Source organism: Adiantum capillus-veneris, chromosome 27 (genome assembly GCF_014529385.1).
Source record: "Adiantum capillus-veneris isolate H3 chromosome 27, ASM1452938v2, whole genome shotgun sequence".
In the NCBI taxonomy this organism is placed as follows: Eukaryota; Viridiplantae; Streptophyta; class Polypodiopsida; order Polypodiales; family Pteridaceae; genus Adiantum; species Adiantum capillus-veneris.
Window position 1 is genome coordinate 48545062 of NC_140957.1, and position 15802 is coordinate 48560863.

Sequence of the window (15802 nt, forward strand, 5' to 3'; positions counted from 1 at the left end):
ATGGTGGATTTGTGTTCAAAACTTGAAAAATTTAGCCGAAGAATGCATAAAGCATCAGTTGATGGGACACAGGTAGCATGGGGATAAGTTGGAAGATTTTGAGGATGACTTAGAGAGGTCATATGAGTGGTTAACTAATCATAAAGGAAAGAGGAGGACATCATGTTCCAGCAGGAAGGAGGTGAGAAAATTGCAGGAAGCATGTGAGAGATTGAGGGATGCATATGCAGCTAAGTTCAAAGATGAATTAAGTGATGATGATGATGGATGGGTTGGCTTGGAGATGGACATCCATCATGTGGGGATACCAAAGGTGGAGGAGAAGGAGGTGCAAAAGGAGGTTGGCCAAGAGAGCCTAAAACTGTCCCTAGATACCCCTACCCTACCACTGGAGTGTGCTCATAGAGTGGAGACGGAATACCCATTGCTGAAATTGATGTCGGTGTTGTCACTTGTCAATGAGATTTATTATTCAGAGGAGAAGAAAATCATACATATTGAGGATGTTTTTCACGGAAATCAAAGACCATTTGAAGAGGCGGATAATGTGAGGAATGGACAGGTTGATAGTCGGATGAAGGGAGAGGTGATGGATAGAGAGAGGAATGAAGAAGAAGAGGTGATTGATTTATTTTTGGGTTCAATTGAGAATGTATGTAGGATTACAAATGAAGAGTCAAAGCAGGAAGAATTTTCAAGAATCAGATGTACTCAGGAGGAATTTGCAGCAACAACAATGAACAACTCAGTTTCGGAGGAATTGTCACCACGAAGATCCACAGATGGAAATATGCAGTTAGCAAATCTTGTGGAAATTGTATCCCAACAATGTACACAACAGTTTCAATCAGAAAATCAATAGGTGGTAGCTCAGCAAATGCAAGTGGGAAGTTGGACAGAAGACCATGTGGAGGAGCAGCAATATCAACAGGATAAAAGGCAGCAAGGTAAGGAGGAGCAACATGAGGTCAGGGAACAGAGCCGGGCAGAAACCCTGGTTACCTCTATCCTACCACGAAAGTGTGTCCATGAAGCACAGGAAGATTATTCCTTTTCGTCTGATCGAAGTGTCATGCTCATTGGGAATTCACATACATTTGAAGAGGATAGTTGTCAGCAGCAAATGGAGGATGTGCATGCTTATGTGGATATCATGGCGGAATTTTTTCATTTCAAGCGGACTTCAAAGCAAATGTCAAAAGAGGATGCCAAAAGAGCCAAGCAACAATTGTAGTAGCAAGGACCAGAAGATGACAACAGCATAACGGAGGAGATTGAGGATGATGATATTCATATTGGAAGTTGGAGGTGGCATTCCATATTGCGGCAGTTTCATATAGATGGATATAAAGAGATATTGAGGGAAAATTTTCAGTTGATAAAGCAAGTCAAATTCTGGAAGATACCGACTGTGATTCAGACTCAAATTCAGATTTTAATTCAGATTCAGTCTCAATTTTGGATTTGGATTCAACTGCAATTTTGGATGCAAAGACCAATTCAGATGCAAATTTTAATGGAAGCAGTGGAAAGCTTGATGAAGAGGTATGACAATCAGTGTCACAAGGAGGATGACATCGATACTTAGTGGGGATTAACAACATCATTTTCTTCTTGGATTGGACAAAATCAGAACAAATATGTAGGAGTTGATAGGGCACTGTTGTATAAGGGACATGAAGAGGAGTGTCTTAAGTGTCAGATTTTGGTTCAGAATCATATTCCGAGTGAGATTCAGATTGGAATTCAGATTCATGCAGAAATGCAGATGCAAATTCAGATATTAAAAGTTCTTGAAATTTCACAGTGGATGTTGAGGAAGGCTAAAGATATTGCAGCAAATGATGAAGTCATCTTTGGAAATGCAGATGGAGTTGAATTTTATCATGGCGATTGTCAATCCATTTGTCAATTTGGGAGTCAAGCAGATGATGTAAACGTGGAAGTAGAGGATGTTCAGTAGAATGCAGATTTAATGTCAAAGTATGTTCAACATGTAAAGGGATCTGGAATTTGGAATTCGGATTGTGGATTGGATGTTGGAATTCGGACTATGGGATTTGAAATCCAGAAAGAGGAAAGTCAGAGGAATGGAATTGGGCAAAAGGGTACAGGGGTACTCATAAGTGGGGGTACTCATTTTAAGGCTAAAAAATCGCTTATTGCTGATGTGACTTTTTTAAGGACGAATATTTTTTGGGAGAATCTTGCATGGCGTGCCCCAATCGAGGTGAAAATTCATCATTATAAGATTAAGGTGGTGAGAAGTGTTGGAGATCACATCCAAGTGTGCAAACGTCGCAGTTCACTGACTGTTAAGGAGAAGACGGGCGAAATGTTTTTTGAAAATGTTAAGGGAAAGTTGATGGCGGGGATGATAGGTCTCTTAGTAGCTGATTTGGATGCGGATGCCTTGAAGCAGGAAGTATTGGAATATGTGCAGGAGATGTGGAATACAAAAACTAGGCTTTCGAGGGAGCATATGGCAGTGGCGATGGACCGCTTCAAGAATTGGTTTCAACTAGCTGGAAAGGAGAGCATTAGGAGGGAGAATGAGGCATTGAAGATGGAGACTGAGAGGTTGGTTGCAGAGATGGAGGATTTGAACAAAAGCAAGGGAATTCAAGTAAGTGTAGGGGGTCTGAGTAAGTGGATGGCGGAGCTAAGCAGTAGCGTTTTGGAACAAGATCAGAATTTGGCAGGTGGAGTGGAATCGAAAGTGGAAAATTAGGCTGAAGCAGAGGTGGAAAATCAAGCGGATCTGGATTTTGTGGCAGAAAAGGCTTTGGAGATAGATGCAGAAGGTGCTGCTGGGGATCAGAATACTTGATCAAGGGATTGTGGGTCCAGGTCAGCCTATGGCTCTAGCCACCGGGTTGTGCCAGGTGTTAAGCCGAGGGAATTTTGGATGTTTTACCTTAGTGGAATTTGGAATATCAACTTTTGGACTTTTGGGACTCCAAGGGGTGTTCTTGGGAAAGGGCGTTGCCCATTAGTATTCTCTAACTATGTAAGTATTGATCAGTGTCTTCTTGGGAATGTGAAAGCGGAAATTATGGCGGAATTAGTCTGTTGTCAGTTTCTGTGTTCTGTTCCAGTTCCATTTCTAGTTCCAGTTCTAGTTCCAGTATCAGTTCCTGTTCCAGTTCCATTGTGATTCCTGTGTTTGTCTGTTCTGAATGTCTATGTCTTAAACAAGTGCTGACTGTAAACTAGCACTACCATCTTTTTGGTTTCTGATCGATTCCCACAAGGATTGTGGCCACGGTTCTTCTACCTCCAGAACATGCATCACTACTTGTGAGACCACCCCATCTGTGGTATTGGCTACTTCCCTTGTATCTAGAGGTGCCTCAACTCCTGGCTCTTCCTCTTTGTTTACAATACCACGGGTCTCCAATTCCTGGATTTTTTCGCGGACAAGCACCTCCATTTTTGGAGCATCTAGAACATATGGTTCCATAAGAGCTTGGGCCTTTTGGATGAGCTCCTTGCACATTTGCAACCTCTCTTTTTCATACCCTGGATGAGGATACGTCAATTCTTTAACCTAGCATCATAGGCTTTCAAGATCGCATCCAAAGGTTCAAAGACTTTGTCGACCAAGACTGAACCTCCCGAGTTAGTCTTTGACTCTTTAGGTCCTTTGCCTTTTTGTTGCTTTCTTGCTCATGTTTAAGTTGTTCTTTGGTTTGGGGCGGCTCAGTTTTTTCCAAAGTTGTTTTCTCCTTCATCCTCTTTGCTTTCATTTTATCTCGTTTGGCTTTCCATGATCTTGTTCCGAAAGTTCTCACTAATATGTTCTCAATTTCTATTTGAACAGGCAATGTGGCTTGTTCAGTTGGTTTGTTTTTGGCAGCTTCTTGAGCTTGAGCTCAAGTTATCACGTTTAAAGGAATGGCGGGTTCTACCTCAGATCTGCTTGAAGAAGGCATTACGTCTACAACGTTCAATTTTTCTTTCCCTCTTTAGTTTGGATTTTTAGCACAGTGTTGGCGTAGATGGTCTATCCCACAACGTTCACAAAATACAAATAATTCAATTTGTGGACCCTTGTTTGGACAACTTCGTGCCCAATGATCACCTCCACACTCATAGCATGGACCTTCTTGTTTCACAGTTGGTGATCCAGCCAATGGTTGTTCTTGCCTGGTAAGAATGTTCTTTAAATCATACTCCCGATTGGCTATGAGCATGAGCGCATTCGCATCCATGGAGTATTGGTTTTTCATGGGTTGTGGCACATACGTTGGCTGAGTGTAGTTGAGTACTACTCTACCATCATTCAGAAGAGGTGGTTGTTGACCTAGCACACGTTGTGGCTTCGGCTGAGTTCTACACCATGGAGTGGGATGATCCCCTCCACAAGTATTGCATATCCTCAATTGAGGCTGTTGTATATTCAAGTTTTGTTTGTAGCCTTGGTTTATTCTTCTAATCACCCCCTCAACCACTTGATCAATGATTGGTTCCCAAGGAGTTTGAACATCCTTCTTTGTTGTTGATTCGCTCTTTGGAGATGAGGCACTACTAGTCGTGTTGTCTGTATCTTCAGTCACCTCTCTGTAGGCCTTACACTTGTCAACTAGATATAGAGCTTCTCTAGTGACTTGCTCAAATGTCATGCATCCCTTCAAATGTAGGTCCTTTTTTAGAGTTTCATTCCTCAATCCCTCTATGAAGAGAATTGATAATCTCTTATCTTGCGGTAGCTCTCATGAGGACAACTCTCTATGTATTGCTTAAAGCGAAGTAGAGCTGCCTTCACATTTTTGTTTGCTTTCTGTTTGAAAGCGTAGATTTGTGACACCGTGCTGTGCTTGATTCCCCTTTTTGAGAACTCCTCTACAAACTCTTGTAAGAGTTGTGCTATGTTGAGAAAATAATTTCTATTTAGAGGTTGGAACCAAGTCAAGGACGTTCCTTCCAGTGTCAACCCAAATCCCTCATACTGAGTATGGATATCTGCAATTTGTTTAGCTCTCAAAATTTGTTTGAAGAGTGAGACATGAGCATATGGATCCTTCGACCCATCGTATTTTGTCTTGACACATTGATCCACTTGATATGGCCTTAATTGTTGTGGTTCAGTCACCAATCTAACCAATCTGTGGTCTCTCAGAAAAACGTTGCTTGTGCTCTCGTCTCGTCTTGGAGAAAATCCTGGAGGAATCCTCTCTGAAGTGTACTCTGGCATCGTTATTGGTTGAAAGTAAGTAGAGATCGGATTACCCTTGTATATATATATTTCTAGGTCAATTGGATCAATAAGTTTGAAATCGCGACCATACTTATCCACATCAAAAAATTGAACTTCATGGGCATCTGCATATGTGAATGCATAGAGGTTCTTATGGGTGGTCAACTCTCTAGCATAGGGCTCTAGACACTTGTAGAAGATATATGGATCTCCATTTGTAAACCTATACAAGCCCTCACGAGGGCAATTTGTAAACACTCTTATAGATTCATTGGCTTTGATGAATCTTACTTTTGGTTTGTTGATCAGAGGATGCCTCTCCTCTATGTATTCTCCCAATCCCATTGTTGTTGGCATTATAGCGTTTGTTGCACTTTTCATGTCTTTGAGTGGAATAGAAAACCCTGGTGGTGCATGATTTCATGGTTAAGGCTCACTCAAATCTCTCAAGATAGTACTTGACAAGCCCAACTTGGCTTAGTGCAACTTATCCCTTTTTTCCCCTAGTAAAGTTTCTCAAAAGTTTAGGTCTTTGTGGATTTTTGGTTTCTGGAAACTAGGCTTGGGGTACCCTAAAAGTTTGGATTTAGTTTAGGTGAGTGCTATTGCTTGCATGCTTTCTTCCTGGCTATACCTGACTCAATTTGGAGTTGTCTATCAAAAGTTAGAGCACTTTTAGTGGAATGCACTTAAAACTGCACTCAAAACAGTTCCAGGACCTGAACACAGGAACTTTGGCTTGTATCTTGGCCTCCCTAAGGTATTTTTAGCTCAAACTTGAGACTTGAAATGTTCTCAAGTGTCTACAAGATCATGAAGTCAGATACCCCCACTATGCTGAGGTACATGGATCGCGATCCATGTTCCTCTGTCAAATTCTTTTCCTCCAAATTTTTCCAAAATTTGACTGTGTGTAGACAAGGTCATATGCAGGCTATGTACCAATTTTTAGCAAATTTTGAGGTGACATGGATCGCAATCCATGTTCAATCATATCTGGACTTGATCTCTTGGCAGCTTGTTCGTGACTATGTCTACATGCTAAATCTCAAATCTTTTTGGATTTGGACTTGTTTTGACAAGTCAAATAGCCAGTACTAGTTCTGTACCGCGGTTTTCAATCTGTCACTTGTTTTTCTCCCTTTTGACCCAAATTTGCTCTTTTTTTTCCAAACCTGGATTTGGGTATATGTTTCCTTGTGTATGTACTTCTGATCTGGAAAGTTTCAGGTCAAGCTGTCACTATGGGTACATCCATGTTTGGAAGCCAAACTGACATTTCTTGGTACCATCGAGATCAGCATGTTTACTAGATGCTATGGTATCAAAAGTTTTGAATTTGGACTAGTTTTTGTCATTCAAAAGCAAGTTCTTTTGTCTGTCCTGCGGTTTTTGGCTAGTTTCTGTATTTGGCTATTTTGACCAACTTTTTGCTATGGCCCCTTTTGGCTAAGTTGTTCCAATAGTTATCAGAAATGTACTTGTCAAATATTAGCCCCAAATGTCAAAAAGGCACATAGATCGCGATCCATGTTTGACAACATTTTTTCATGAATTTTTTTATGTTGGTTTTTTATGCCATGTAGAAGCCAAATACCACCCCTTTTTGAATTTGGATCTCAAAATCTCAAGATTTGTCCAATTTTGTGTATGAATCCCTGTTTTTTATGTTTTTTCCCTAACAATCAATTTGGATGTGATTTTTGAGTTTTTCTTTCAAGAAAACTTGATCAGAGCAATATCCCAATGATGTACAAAAATGGTCTCTGGGGTACATGGATCGCGATCCATGTTCCTCCACAGAATCTGGCCAAACTTCTTATATTGTTTCTAGAAAGTCTGTTGATGCCCTTGATCCACAAATTTTTGAATTTGGATCACTTTTGAGGTCTCAACCATCAAATTTTCATAATTTCAGAGTTATGGTTATTTCGGCCAAAATATGGTTTTCACCCTTTTTTTCCTCTATCTTTTAGCCCAAATTTGATGGTGGTAGTTTCTACTTATCCTACTCCTAAGTACTGAAATGAAACATGAAACAAAACCAAACTGAACGGTACAAAATAAAGTTGAAACGGAAAATGGAATAGCACTCTGAAAGCACAAAGAAAATTGGAGAAGGAAATGCTTTTGGCTATCTCACTCACAACCTTCTTTACTTCTCAAGAATAGATCTAGCAAGTCCTCGACTTCTAGACTCTATCAAGCACTAAACCTCGTTTCTAGCTGCTTCATTGCTAAAGTGCAAACGGAATGGAGAGATAAATTATCAAAAAATAATGCTCTAAATACGCACTAGGTCACTCACCATCTAAGGATCATATCCCCGGCAACGGCGCCAATGGTAGCAAGTCGCCGCGACGGACATCTGCAACATAGCTTTTTGGTACTAACATAATGTCAATACTCAGAGAAGTAACTCGGATGGGGCATAGAGACTCTTTGAGATCGCCAATCTCAAGAAGTGAACCTTAACAAGCAAACACACCAACTCTACAAGCAAACCAACAATCAAAGATCAGGGAAATCTGCCTATGTCCTTTCTGACAGCTCTAGGTCATTACGCCGTTTTGGCACTCGAATAGACTCAAAATGCAACGAAACTTTAGGAGAAGGTCTAGGACACCTAGGGGCACTATCCTAGCAAGTCTGGTTGCAATCCAACAAGGTATCAAAATCACGATCCATCATGAAAAAGCTCCTAAAAATTGCAAAATAAAAGCAACAGAACTACCCAGAAATGTCGCCATATGGTCTAAGAACACTCTCCTATGGTCAAAACGACTAAAAACAGTGATTTAAGCACTCAAATCTGCATTTACAGCTCACAGACACGTAGTCGTGAACCTCAACAAAACTGACAATGCTTACACTTGAATTAAAGAGCAAAGAGAGAGGAACGCAATGCAAGTTTCAAAAATAAAATCTGATTACCTAATCATTAGAAAAGTCGATTACAAGGTTGGAGCAGCTCGTAGCTTGAGCATACGTTTTTTGAGCTCCCTTCTTCTTCTAAAAAATAAGCCTCCTTTCACATTAAGGTTATTGTCATTTATACCTAGGGCATTCTAAATGGCCAGTGGCCAACTCACATGGACTTTTACAAATGTCATGACAGCATTACAACTCAGGGAATTGACCCACTCTCTGGAATCAGGATTACACAGATTATTACTACACTAGCTCGAAAAACAAATAGAGTAAAAATGTGGTGTTCGGCTATGTGTCTGACCAGGTGGGCGCCCGTTCGGTTTGTCCTCAAACAGAATCCAACAGCCTTAGTGTTGCAACAACCTTGCATAATGAACCCTATGGCCTTCCACAGGCCAAAAAGGCCTCCCCATCACATGTACTCCAAACAGACCAGAGCTTCCTTGCCACATCCATGTTGGTGGTAATATTTGCACTTGGCATGCTCCAAGAGTGACATCTTTGAGAGAAAATAGATATTGTTGGAGCATCATGTTGTATTGGGTCAAAGTAGAGGAGTCAAATGATGGAATCAGTTGGCTTATGTTGATGCATTGGATAAAAATCTTTGCATGTCCATTTGATAAAAACAATGTGAATGAGCTTCTCTATCCTAACCCCTTAGGCTTATTTTAGATTTAGTGAACTCCAAGAAACATAATTCTAAAGTGGAGGCTCACCAAGGCTCTTACAAGTGCACTCCACTTCACATGTGCACATGTATTAAATATATTCCTATTCTAAGTGCTATTACAAAAGTGAATATGTATCCTCAGAGGTAGAGAGGAGCTTAAATGAAATTAGTGGTTTTTACCTTGTTAATGTGTTCTTCTTCAAAGTATGCTCCTTTACTAGATTAAGACCTTACATATCCAAGGTACTAGGTTGAATTTCAAAAACATCAAAGTCAAAATTGCTTCATTCTCCTCTATATGCTTTGTTACTCTTCCTGCACACACAATTATAAATTATATGTTTATAATTTATTTCTAGTACTTATGTCAGTATACTTACTGTAGACTAGTCACAAAAATGTATATGCTTTACATGACAAATGAACAAATATATTGCAAACCAGTGTGCGGGGAGGAGGTGACGTTATTTTTTCCTATTAAAATAAACACGAAAAGACACGCCCTCCTTTCTGTTAGAGTGGGAGACTCCTAGTGTTATAAGTTGGGTTTGGGCTTCGAGTATTGGAAGCAAGTTCATGAAAAATAGATTTGCAAGTTACTTAGAAGACTTAAATAGCTTGGTATCAAATATTTTGAATTTGTGTCAATGCCACAATCCTAAACTTGTAATTGCATTCTTAACAAAGAAACAAGAGAAACTAGTGTCTAGTAGTTGTTAGAAAATCCTCATGATTTGAGACAATTTTCTTCATATTTATGTAAATACTAGACTAATTCAAGCTTATGAGACTGGTAAAGGTGGAGGGAAAAAACTTTATAGAGTTCAAAAACAAATAGTGGAATGATGAAAAGAACAAAAACCACTTCATTGGGTTGCAAAGAGTGACGTCCAAGAGATGCATTTTGGAGAAAAATATCATCAAAGTATATTTTACACTTTTGCAAATATAGTGATAGCCGTTTTTCGGCTCTCCATAATTTCCATAGTAAGTTACCTCACCCTATCAAATCACTCAAACACTGTGGTTACCCTCACCCTTTCACTGTATATAGGTGTGTGTGAGTTAGAAGACTTTTCCCATATCTTCTTAAAAACCCTCAATTAGCTAGTCACTGGGTTAGTTGAGCCAAAAAAATAAAAAAATAAAAAATTATAAGTATATTATGGCCCATTTGTGTGTAAATATTTCATTGTATATAGGGCCTAAAAAAAGGATTTTTCATAATTATTTTGGTATTTATTTAAATATTTCTACCTATGGTGGGTTATTTATGCTATGTACATTGACTCACCATTACCATATTTTTTCTTACCATTTTGCATACTCTTTATTCCATATAAAAATAATTTCATGCAAGCTTCTCTTATTTTTGGTGTAACTCCATCCCAATAAAAATCCAAAAAAACTAGTTCTATTTATGTGTATATTTTTTCACTATTGTGATTTTTTCCTTCCTACATCTATTTTCTATTACTTTCATAAATTAGAACACCAAAAATATTTATTTTTTTGTGGTAGAATTATAATGAGAGAGATTTATTTTGACCCCTTTATATTGTTTCCACCTATATTATTTATATTTGACATGTACATATATTTTTTTAGACCCCTCAATATTTGATTTTCTTAGTTGTACTATTTACTTATATCATGATCTCAACAATATCTTCAATTATAGACCTACCAAATAAGGTCAAGGATATGTGGAATGCATGCATGCACCATGGGGGGCTCACTCTTGGAGGTATTCAAAAGAATCATCCAAAGAAGGACCTCACAAGGACTTTGTGCAGTGGAAAAATTAGTCGGTTTTGCTGAATTTTTGAAGATCACATGCTCCCCGAATTTAAAGGTGATACAAACAAAGTTTTAGCTCGTGAGCTGAACTTTTACCTCAAATTTTTTCATATTTTTTTGAGCTACGAGTTGTGAGATATGATTTTATTGGTGGACCCCATTTTGCCCATGCTATGCAGCCACACTCCCTCTTCCACTTTATCATTTTCCTCTTTCACACACACTTCTCCACTCATCATCCCTACCTCTCTCACCACTCCTCTCTGCACCCTACTCACCTTCTTCTCAACCTTGCAGAATAAGAGAAAGCATGGTGAACTCATGTCTCCTACACACACTTCCATTCAAAAATTGACTACCTAGTCTCATTTTTCCTCTTCCATATTACCCATATCTATCAAGAAAACCACAAAATTCAGCTTTTTCTCTTGAAAGACAGCATCATGGTGATTGATTACTCATGTTCACTTACCTTGGCTCCCAAGGAAGGTCAAGGGTGGAGAAAAAACGTACCGTCAAAGCTAGTGGACCGTCAAGAAGCGTCAAAATTGACCCTACTCAAGACACTTGGAGCATCAACATTGTAAGAAATCCATATTTTCTTACCTATTAAGAGTTTTTTCTTCCTTATTTGTATCCTATATGGATACTTCCATTGTAAATATCCAATTCCATTTGTAAATTAATAAAAATACTAACTCTACTAATTTACTAACACTAACCTACTATGAAAAATCCTATCCCCTCCACTTCTCTCCTCTCTCTCTTCTTCATCTATCCCCACCAACTTCTTGATAATTCCAAGCAAAAAAAAAATAGATAAGTGCTGAAAATCTAACCCAACCATGGTTAGAGGAGTAACCCTAGCCCTCAAAATTGCTATAAAAGGAGGGTGTGGCTAGCACAAAAAGGGGGAGCCATAAGCAAGAGCACTATGCTATAGCTTGAGAAGCCAAGCTCAACCTCTCTAGAAGGAGCTCTTGAGTGGAAGCTCATTGTCTTATGCATATGCATGTGTTGTATTAGGGGTGATTAGCAAGGGAACTCTATGCCATTGTAAGAGAGAGTGATCATTCAATTGAGAGTAGGAAATCTATCATTTCTCCTACTAGTGTAAGCCCAACATTTGCTGAATCAAGGAGGGTGGATTTGGACTAAGCTTGGATACTTTGTCTCTCTTCCAAAGTAAAGTAATGGACAACAATGATGTGTAAGTGTCTTGGTGTTTTTAAAAGTTCTTGATAGCTTGTCTTTGGGTGTTGTCATCAATTCAGCCATAAATTCCACATACTGTAAGAGGGCAACAGGGTGGAGAGGACTCCCCTGGCCTTGAGACAGTGATTGGGGTGGCTTTTCTTGTGATGTGTTGTGGTGTAATTTACTCAAACTATGTTGAACAAATACTAATCTCACTTTGATTGGTCGTGACAGATTTGTAAGAAGGTATTAATGCAACAAGCATCCCCTCCTCCTTCTCTCTCTTTCTTACATATATAATTGTGTTTGCTTGATCACGGCCGATACATTTCAAAGCAGCATGAGCACACACTCTCTCTCTCTCTACGCATCCTAGTTCGCATCCAAAACTAGGTGGTGCCCCAAATTTGTGTAGGGTTAGGTTGCGGGTTTGTGTGTGTGTTTGTTGTTTTTTCCAGCCCCAACCCAATTGAGCAACATGGGAGCCTAGAATGGTGCTTAGAGGCCACTCTTCTTGTTGCCCGCCCCGGACCGCCTCAATAGCACGTGGCATACATGTCGACAAAAGCGATATACATTTTTAGTAATTACTTATGCTTAATTGGCCTTGTCAGAGACTTTTTAAAATATAGAAATGAGATTTTGATTAATAGTGTAATTGTTATTCGTGCCAAAGCATTGTGGTCCTTCTCATGGAATCCATATAAACAGATTATGAACCTATCATATGGACTTTCAACTAGGTTCAATCTTGTCGTACTTGGTCCATAGCTTTTTATGCTTGGACCGTAGCGTTCCATGGCCGGAGATCCTCATCATAAGACTTGTCACATGATGTAATAGAAGCAACACAAATATATATCTCTATCAAACCCAATATAAATCTTGACATCAAATATTTACTATTGAAGAAAATTTGTGCTTTAGATAGTTTATAGCAAGTGATATCAAAATGCAAAAATGAAAGTAGACTATTGACCTATTATTTGAAAGGTGTCTCGTTTGAATGTGCATCGAAGAAAATGCATACACGTGGAAATTTGGATGCTAATAACGGACCTTCATGACTTATTGATGTAAAGATTTGATCGCCGCTTTGGAGAAGTTTTCGCTGACCAAATTACCAAGCATGTCATGAATGTAGGTCAAGATTTAAAACAAATGCAAAGGAGTAATATTAACTCTAAATGAAATCGTTATCATAGATAGTATTGATTATTTCTCATCGGAGTGGCCATTCTACATGAGAAGAAGAAGAAGAAGAAGAAGAAGAAGAAGAAGAGAGTTTTAACGTTGTAGGAAACCATCCCAAGAGAGATCAATATGTTGTGTTGACACTATAGTTAAGGATGGCATCCTAGTCTTAAACCCTATCGGTTGTCATAGGTCCAGAAACATGCAAGATCACTTCAAAAATAGCCATGTGCAAAAGCACATTGATGAGCTTTGATAGTCAACATCTTAGTTAATAAATGTCTCATATTCATTTCATAGTGCAATGACTGATGTGAGTCTCTTTTGAGCGACTCCGATTGAACGTCTTCGAGATGTCAAAGCTAAGGATCCAATGACAGTTCCCTATAGGAGCCACTGGTCATTCTTGTTTCGTATTGTTGTTGAGGTATTTTGGGTAGCATACACCACACTCTTAGAATTTTTGCATAAGCCCACACCATGGAGCTCTCCTCCTACTTCACTTCATCCAAATTCATTGTATCTACCCACTAGACTTGCTTACAACTTTCAGTTGATGCTTGCACTGACTCCACATGGTCCTCACACCCACACACACACACACTTGTGGAGAAGCATGAACAACCAAGAAGAGATTTCGACTGATCTTGATGCCTTCCATTATCTATGATGTAATTCAAATCTCCCTCCGGAAGCCTAGATATAATGGCTCAATATGTACTTTCTCTCTAGTTCAGTAATTAGTCCAATTTATGCTTCTTATCTTTGTGCATTGAGTTAATTTCTAATCATGCTTAGTGTGACTGCTTTCACCATCATCCTGAATGCAATTATCCCCATTAATCTATTTACTTTACACGCACATCACCTGGAAGAATCCATCGTTCTCTGCTAAAATATTAACACAAATGCTCAACTTGACATATAGCTATTCTTGAATTTAGAAATTGGCATGATGGAAGCACTAAAATGCTCATGCAACATGATGGCAAGAGAGGTTGAGAATGACATTGTTTCCATGGAGATTTTGAGCTTTCCATGTCTAGTATGTGACTAAAAGGGTCAAATAGTCCCTCTCTAGTTGGAAACTTTTTGCTCTTTTTTGTCAGCCTATGCTCATTTCTTTCAAAGCCTATAGAAAATACTCTATGTGGATAACTTGGCAATGATGGTTTAAAATCTTAGAGTTGTAGACAAGGTCCATGGTAGTGAGTATCATTTTATGAAGGAGGTTCCAAAGGAAACTCAACCATCTTCATTTCGACTTTGTCAAAATCCCTTCCTCATCTAGGGCTCCTAGACTACAGAGATGTTCCATGGCCAATATTATAGCCTATGGTGGTGGTGGATCCATAAAATTAAAGGCCAGTAAATCATTAATGCCCATAGCCTTTAGCTCCAAAAATGTATTGCCCACATTCATTCTTTTGAATTTAAGGCATAGTTAGTGGTGACTTTTCATTCTATTTTTGAGTACAAGTGACAACACTTTCCTAGTCCCATTCTACCTGCTCACCTTGCTCTTTTCTTTGAAAAATCTTGAGAATAAGCATGATGCATCACAAATGAATCCAACCCAATCTTGGCATTATAGATATTCTACTTAGAAAAACATGGATCTACTATATAGAAGATTCCCTAAATGGTGAAAAACCTAATCGCGTACCCAATTGTTTGGCAGATGCTGATGCAAAAACCCTATATTGTAGAATCCCTTCACTAGAACAATAATTTTTGGATTCTTCTCTCCTTACTGTAAAAGTATAATCCATGAGATTTAGGCTTAAGGACAATTTTTAGAAGTCCTAAGTATAAAGGTCAAATTAAAGGGAGAAAGGAACAGCTTTTGGATAAGCATTGTACGAGAAGGGTTGTTGCTACTACATAGAGAAATTTTGTAATCATTATAACTTTATTTCTGGTGATTCAAATGAAATTCTCACTAGTGCATGTGCTGCTTCAATTGAGTATATTCATTATCATTTTGGATGAAGTTTGCTTCTATATTATGTGAGCTTAAATCCACTATTTTGACGATGTTTGCAAGTGATAATGCTAATTTTTTGATGGGAGACTGTTCTTAGGGTTTGGGTATGCCTTTAGATCACTTCTGTTCATGTTTTGATGACCTAAAAAACAATGAATCATGATTATTGTACCTCTCAAAAATAGAGTGTCATGGTCCAAATAAGTTCTATTAGCCCCTCCCTATAATCTCCCAAGTTTCTTAGCGCTTCAAGCTCGTTCGGCTAAGGAATCATCAAGTAGTTAGAAGGAGCAAGGATTGAGTGGATGCTTGAAATAGATCGTTAGTAATGGTTTAGTGATTGCCCATGAGTGAATCTTTTATAATAGTAACTTTTTTGTGTCTAACAAACCCAATGCATCTACATGCCCCATAATAAGCACTTCTCTGTGTATCGGCATATTGTGTATGTTAGTGATAGATAGCTATGCTATAGACATCCATCGTGGAAAACTGCTAACATTGGCAGCATTGTCAAGAATCAATGCTATGATGTTTGACCGTATTTGGTTTGTCCAAAAAGTCATCATAAAACTATCCCATCTTTCAATCCAAATCCCTCATATTAGGTGTGGAAATTGTGTATTTGTTTAGCCCTTAAGACTTGCTTAAGGCAGAAGAAATATACTTGCTTTAATAGAGATACATGTGCATGAGGATCCTTGATCCACTACACCTTTTTCTTATGCATTTGTCAACTTGACGTGGTCACATTTTTGGTGGTTTAGCCATATACCTAATCATTTTTCGATCTCTTGCAAGAGCATCTCTCCCTATTTCT

General features: G+C 38.7%; 1 pseudogene; it reads left to right on the forward strand.

Annotated features, from left to right (window-relative positions):
* Positions 1-1265, forward strand: LOC147421918 (uncharacterized; annotated as a pseudogene).
* Positions 1266-15802: the final 14537 nt, after the last annotated feature.